Raw genomic sequence first — 8,220 nt, forward strand, 5'->3', positions numbered from 1 at the left:
GATTTCTAAATTGTCCTTCATTTGTATTAATTTCGTGCCTACTAAACAATGTATGAATTCCCGTTTCTGTATTCCCCAGGGAGGAGTACACCGTCACCAAGCCTTTCCAACATTCATCTATGTCAAAGCAATTTAAGCATAAATTTCAGTTGACTGATTTGAATATATGTATAAACTATATTCAGTCTTCCGTGAACTATTACTATCCTTTTACTATTTTTCTATTGGGTTGCCTTACTGGCTTGTCTTTGTAATTTAAGAAAACTAACCATTTTCTGTGAAAGGAGCTGCAAAGTTTCCTCCAAGTTTTTACTTCGTCATGCAGAACTTTTAGGCTTTTTAAACCAATCTCAAGACTTTTGGGGTGTCAGACCTAGAAATGCCTTTCCCACATCAAGATTATATAAAAGAAACTTAAAGTTTTCCTATAAGTATTTTTCATTTAGAGCTATCTAGAATTTTCTTACTCAATATGAGGTAGGAGTAAGCTTTCTTTTTGCAAATGTCTACCCGGTTTCCCCAACAGCTGTCAAATAATCCATCTTTTTACACTTAAGTGTCATATAATAGTTTCATGTATATTTAGATGTTTCTAGATTTAGTTCGAGCTGCCTGTTCTTGAAGCAGTTTTAATTCCTGTAGCCATAATTAAAAAACAGCTGATTGGGCTTGCCCCATCCTCACTACTACCTTTCTTTCACAATTTTTCTGGCATCTCTTGCTTTTTCTTACGAACTCTGCAATAATCCTATCTCGAAACAAAAACCTGTTGCTTATCTTCTGGGGAAAAGTTTTTAAACTTTAGACAATACAAGCTTCCTGTCATTTAGGGAAGTTCTGAATCTCTGGCCACTTTGACCTGCCCACTCTTGAAAAGCTTCCACATTTCTTGAACAATTTCAGTTTTTAGGAAACAAAGCTACTTGGCCTTGAGGCAAAGGAAAACCTATGGGCTCTCAACCCTTGGACAAAGAACATAGTTCCTATTCTGATTTTTCTACACCCTTCAGTCTGCCCAAATGACTTCCATGGTGCTAAGCTAAATGCAAAGTTCTTATTCTATACACCAGGGGATCATGGTTCTCTAGTTTCATCATTTCACACTTCAGTGTTGGGAGTGTGTCTGGTTTAGTCACCATCCGTTTCTCCCCAGTCCTCAAACGATGTTCACCTCCATGGTCTGAAGCACCACTTACACATTACCAGTTTTCTATCTGTAGCCAGGTCATCTTCCCCTGTACTCCCAACTGCCTACTCTACTTCTCTCCCCACAGGCAATATCTCAACCCAAATGCTAGATGTTTCTCAATTCTAGTTAATGACATTTCCATCCTTCCAGCTGCTCAAGTCAGACCAAGCAAGAGTCCTCAAGTTCCCTCACAACCCATACCCCTGTGTCGGCAAATCCGGATTCCTCTTTTAAAACAAATCCAGATAACCCTTCGATGGTTCCTTGACTCAAATGCAAAAATGACCTATACCTTCAGGCCCCTTCAGTTCCCGATCACAACTAACTTCTCCCTTGCACCCAGCGCTAAAGGTACACCCTTCTCATTTGCATGCCAGACATGCTACCATCTTAAGGAATCTGTCTTTATTGTTCCCTTTACTTGCAATACCCATTCCCAAACATCCCTGGGCTTGCTCCGTTTTTGCTCAAATGACACCCTTTAGACCTTTCTCTATCTCCCCTCATCTCATTAAAAATATCAAGCCTCTCTCCCACCACTGTATCTTCCATCTGTATTTTCTCCCTGGTATTTGCCACCATGGAACTCACTTATTTGCATTCCTACCAGAGAATCTAAGTTCCATGAAACCAGGGAATGTGCCTGTGACAGAAGATTTAGACAATTGTTAAATATGTAATAGGAAAACAGATTTTGTATATTGAATTTCCTAAAGTTAGAAAACCTTGCTATTAAATTACAATTTATAGCACACGGTATCGCCCACTTAAGTTGCTGCCGGGTATGGAAATTAGTTATATTATCTGAAAGGAAGCTGGGCCACAGCCATCTTCTTTCAATATGGCAAGTGCACTAAGAAATCACTGCAGGCATATGCAAACATTTCAGCATGGGGACATTCATCATGACTTTATTTCTGAATAAAAAATGAGGACATCTGAATGTCCATCACTAGTAGTAAAACGGTTGTAGAACTGTCCATGCAATAACATAGCTATCACATCCATGTATATTAACAGGCAAATTTGGATACCGAGAACAATGCACCAATTCACTATCTTCCTGTGTGCACAGTAGTCAATTCTTAAAATGTTTAACGAAGTTCTTCGAAAGGCAACATAAAGCTTGAAAAGGAACGCTTAGAAGAAAACAAACTGTCAGGGAAGGATCGCTGTAATAGGCATGGAATGAATCGCATAAAAGCCTAAAGGCTCTTAGTATACCAATTTTTCCAGTTGTCACTTTTGCCAATGGCTTAGAACTTGTGTTGAATTTCTACATTGTAATTTGCAATTGTGTTGGACTGGACATCAATGTGGATGTTTCAAGAGGTTCTTTTACATCAAGTGAACACAACTCAGATCAAGGATTACAAAACGGCAGTCACAGCTTCAGCAGTTTCTATTCAACTGTATGGGAATGAGGCAAAGTCCATATTCAGGAGCTGTCTAGTTCAAATGCTTCTTTTCCCATCATTCCTAAAGAATCAAATGTACATTATGGGAGTCACATGAATTATGAACTCATCACAAGATAAAAACGCCTGTCAGTTCAAAAGGAAGTATAAAGTGAAAACATCATGAAGTTTGTATTTCAGTCTCACTAAAATGTTAAAGACTTACCAAAAAAAAAAAAAAAAGATTTTTTAGCTTCAGGCACAATTTCTGAGATTGCAGCAGCAAATCAGGATCCTGAGTAATAACTAGGCTGCTTTTGAGTATCCTAAATCCTGAAATCTTACATTCTTTCTTTAAGATGCGATTTGTATTTTAGAGTAAGATACCACCCAAGTTTCAATTTTTTTTTTTCCTCTCCAACACAACTGAGGTTATCTCAAATATTTTCATGAGCAGGTAACAAAAGGAAAGAAATCTGAGGAGCCTCATTTCCCTTAATGTTTTTTGGGTTGCACTGATCTAATTTCAGGTTCCTTCCTTGTTCTGAGATGTTCTAAATCTCAAATAAAAAAAGACTAGTCAACAGCTGTGCACACATTTCTCCTGAAATGTATTAATACATTTAATTTTAATTAGTCACATGCAACTGTAATAATGGATTACAACCTGACAACTATTTTTATAACTATCAATTTCCAAAAACCAAGTCTGAATTTTTTGAAGGATAAATAGGAAGTCTTAATAGGACAAACATTCATACACATTCATGCAATCTATCCTTACAATGTTTTATTCAGGACTTCGTCTTTTAATTCCTTTTGCAGAGCAGTATTTTTTCCCTCCTCGCCCACCAAGAGGTGAACCTAGAATCTACTGTTTAGAAAATACACCAACAGCAGTTAAAAACGTGGGGCAAAAATTTTTACTGAATTATACAAACAAAAAAATACTCCATTTAAAAATGGTTGTCAAACAAGAGTGTACTATGTGTAAGTTAAGAAAAAAACCTCAAATGAAAAAAACCCCCAGAGAACAAAAAACAACACAACAAGACTTATCTGGACCCAAAACGGGGGGAGGGAGGGAAAGCTCATTTCCTTTCATTAAAAATCAGAGTGAAACATCTATAGTTAAACAACTTTATTAACATAGTCAAGCAGTGATTAACATTCACATCTATTATGTCACATCATACAAATGTAAATACAAAATTACTACAGTACAATATATATTCTCTGCATGATCCAAAATATTTGGTGGCCCCAAAAAACTCTCTTTAAAATTCAGCAGCTTATCAAAAATTAAAACCATATTCTATTTAAAATGAAGATCTGTTAGCACAGAGTTAGACTTCAAGAAATATCAATTTAGTACAGTTTGAGAAGTTGCAGGAGGATATATTTGAAGGACACATTCTAACATAGTGTGGCAGGTACAGGAAACATCAGATTTAAAGCTTTTAAGCATAACTCATACAACCTAAGTTGTCAGCAGAAAGATCCAGTTATTTATAACTAAAGCTAAAACTACTAAATTATTGCACCCAATGTTAACATGAATATTAATTGTAAAACTGCTTTATAATATGAAGTGAAGTCATTAACCACGCTTAAACATCTCTTCTCACAGATGATAATCTATTAAGTAAAATTAATTACACAGTATTGTCTAATTATTATCTCCATAAAAATCATCCAATCTTAATTTGGTTATATATCCACATAGGAAAACATCAATAAGGTAATACGGGGAAAGTACAGTAAAACCCCTTTATGAGGCTGGAATTAGGAGGGGACAAACACTGCCTTATAGGCTAACCATGTTATAGTAGGCTTTGAGGAAGATACTTAGATTTGCAAAACAACTAACTCTGCATAATACCAAGCCATAGTAAAAGGGGACTCTATGGTAGATGAACAAAAATTTTAACGAAAGGGAAAATACTATTTTCCTAATTAGTGATACAATGCTTGGCAAATAGATTTGGTTTGGTTTTAAAATGTACAAGAGGTGAAAAAAACATTCACCATTTTAACTTCCCTCAAAATCGTGCAGTTTTTTTTTTTTTTTTTTAAACACAATACATTCTGGGATACAAATCACAATAAACAGCTGCTATAATTAAATGTGTACCTTAAAATTAATATGTATAATAATTAGGCATAAAGATGAAGAATCTTCTACATATAAGTAATACCAATGGGGGAAAGGTCTACATAAGACTGAAAAAATTAGTCACAAGTCACCTGGAAAGTGTACAAGTGAATGACTTTTATGTAAAATTTAAGAGGCATTAGAAATATCTCCACATTTAATACAGTATGAAATGTACTAAGGTATACAATGCTCTTGCATGGTATAATTACTAGATGATATTGTTACACAGCTCTTTATTGATCTGATTTTTCAACTAGATTATCCCTTAATCTGAAGACCACAGTTTTAAGATTCCAAGGCCTACACTTCAATAACAGTACTATAGCAACAGTTAGTGTTTTCCCCCTTGTGATATTTGCAAAAAAACATAAACAAAAACACCTCAATAAGCAAAGCCGTATGTATTTTAAGTACTACTAAAGAAGGACTTAAATTGCAGTTATGCATGGTACACTCTTCTCTTGGGAAGAGTGTCTTTTGCACCGTTATCTGTTAATACATTCAATATGAATAATATAGATTATATGAAGCAAAAAACCCACTTTTTTCTTTATGGCAAAGGACTAAAGTTAAATTTAGACTAAAGGGCTTAAGATATAATTAGTTTAGTTCTGGCATTTAAGCTATGCAGGGTAATTTAATATAGGACAAAAAAAATCCATTTTCCTATCTTGAGGGTTTGGGGAAAAGGAGGACCAGATCGAACTCACTCTCAAGGTAAACCTGCATGCAAAAGGCTTGCCAGGAGGGATCTTGCCACCCTAGTCTGCTAGAGTAAGGACTGGAAAATCCGACTAAATGCAAAAATTCTTAATGAAATACACTAAAAAACAAATTAAGTATGATGACCCCTTATAAGCATATGTCACCAAAGCAAAAAGGATACAAGAGTATTCACCTGAGATAAAACTTGTATCTGAATATTCCGTAACTGAGTAGACAAAGCATTTCAATAGAGGAAAGTCAGTTGAAATTATTTTAAAATATACATCTGATCCTATTTTACAATATATGCAATTTAAGCAATTCAGATCAATGAAAAAGTCTTAACAAAAAAAATCACAGTGTTTATCAATATGTTAATTACAAAATGTAGGCTACTTATTTTGTTTTTAAGATGTAATGGCTTGGTTAAGTGTCTTAAAATCTATTCTTCTGAAACCTAACTTGCGTCACAAAATCAAGTAGCAATAATGTAAAGCATCAGAACTGGCTCTTAAAGATTATTTACATGTTGATTATTTGGGAAATAACCAACTAAAAAATATAAAAAAGTGATTTTTTTACACAGTATGAAGTTATTAAAGAGATTAGACAATACAAAAAGCAAAATTCTTTCCTGAATAAATGAATTCTGTGGCACTAAGTTCACCTGCTAATGGACTGACTACGACGCTGAACTGCCCAACATGCATTTAAATTATATTAAATACACTTTCTGTTTCCAACTTAGGTTGATCAGCAGCTTTTGTTCTGTTAGAATCCTTCAAAGAGAGAAGCTCGAACAGGAAAAAGAAGGCATATATAAAACAGTAAACACTGACCTCCTGAGGTTCCTACAACATAAAAATATTCAAGTAGAAAATCTACATCACTTAGCAGCGGCTATTTCTGTAGTTGAGCACACTAACAGCACTTTAGTGTGTAAGGAGCAGATGAAGTAAGCCGTGCTTTAAGCATGCCAAGAGGCAGAAACACTGGAATGTAACAAAGACAAACACAAGTTCATAGACATTCAGTCAACATTCAAAACTATTAAGACTACACCACAAGAATTAAGTTGCTTTATATATATCCCATGATGTATTAAGTTTTATCAGAATAATAAATGCTAAATCAGAGCTTACCTCAAAAGATAACTTAAATGGCTTCTGCAAATTCCTATGCTATACTACGTATCTGAAATATAAATTAGGGAGAAACAATCACCTCAAGGGGGGAAAAAACACAAAAAAACCCAACCCAATCAGGTTGCCAGTCATGTTTACTTAATTTTATTTTCTATTTTTAAATTAAATTTCCTTTAATTTAAAAACAGTTAAGCGACTACAGAAACGGGCACATTCTTAGGTTACCTGCTTAAGTGAAAACCAATTTTTAAGCAAATAGGTGACAAATTGCTTTTCAGTCAATATAAGAATTGTCAATCACAGGTCCAGATAACTTTATTGAAGGCTGTTTTTTATGTTTGTTTTAGTAAAGTGTTTAGAGCAGAATTTTGCCGTATCTTTTCGACTTAAAATTGACTTACTCCAGAATACTAAGATATCTCCCATATCAAATTCTAAAAAATATTTGAGAAACTATAGACTATCACTAGGATTTAAGAATAAAATAGCTACTTTAATCAGGTTTTGAAGACTATGAAGCAAATTTTGAGCTCCCAGTGAAGCAAGGTATTAGAAAGCAAAATGCTACATACCCTTTGGATCCAACTTATAATTAAAAAAAAAAAAAAAAATTGGACATTGTAAAATAGGATTTAATTTCAGGCTCTACAGACTGAAATTTGCAAAGCCAAAGTAGAGGAAAAAAGGTGAAAGAACATGTTTAAAAAAGTACACACATATACACACACACACACACATACACACACAATAACAAAAACCTTTTCTGCATGCTACCATGCATCTGAAATTTTTTGAAACGGTATTTTTAAATTCACACGCACACAGCTCAAACTTCAGTGCAATGGCTGTATCATTCAACACCTTTAGAAGAACAGAACCATGCAAAGAGGAGCAACTGCTTATAAAAATGGTTATTCAGGATTTATTCCGCAATGCAAAGGTGACAAACTAAAATATAAAAAGGTTGTTATGGCTTAACATTTTTGTTGCAGATTAAATATGCAGCATTGAAAAATGGAAAGGTGTGGCTTCATCTCTGACCAGCAGAGTTAAAAAGAAAAATCTCTCCATTTTCCTTCATCATCATGGGATACACTGTTCAGGCAATCCAAATTAATAAAGACTTGCACTTTCATATGGACACAAGATCAAGTGTACCAGTTAGGTTTTCACATTCACAGTATATAAGAAAATACACATGGAAGGAAAAGTAAAGGGTTAACTTAACAAGGATTTATTCACAGGAATACATGTGAGTAGAGAAAAATAACAGAAAAGCTAAACAAATGAAATGAAGAGGATCCAAACCAACTTTCACTCTGTAGCTTTTTACTTGCACCCTGTGTGCATATATCTAGGGCACAGAGGGCCACCAACATGCGCCAATACAGTGTAGGAACCCTGCATTACATCCATTAACTTAAACATATCTTTAAGATCATGCTTTGAACAAAAAAAGAAAGCTCAGAAGGCAATATGTTGAGTGGGAATAAACACTGAAATATAGCAATCATGTCTTCAACTTCTACAATTGTCTTTATGTGCCGACTAACATTTATGCAGCCTCTTACAGATCTTTTACCATGTATTGGAAGTTTTAGCAGTTCTGATAACATCACTAGTAGT

The sequence above is a fragment of the Leptonychotes weddellii genome, chromosome 7, assembly GCF_054177405.1.
Source record: "Leptonychotes weddellii isolate Sample4059 chromosome 7, ASM5417740v2, whole genome shotgun sequence".
Taxonomy (NCBI): domain Eukaryota; kingdom Metazoa; phylum Chordata; class Mammalia; order Carnivora; family Phocidae; genus Leptonychotes; species Leptonychotes weddellii.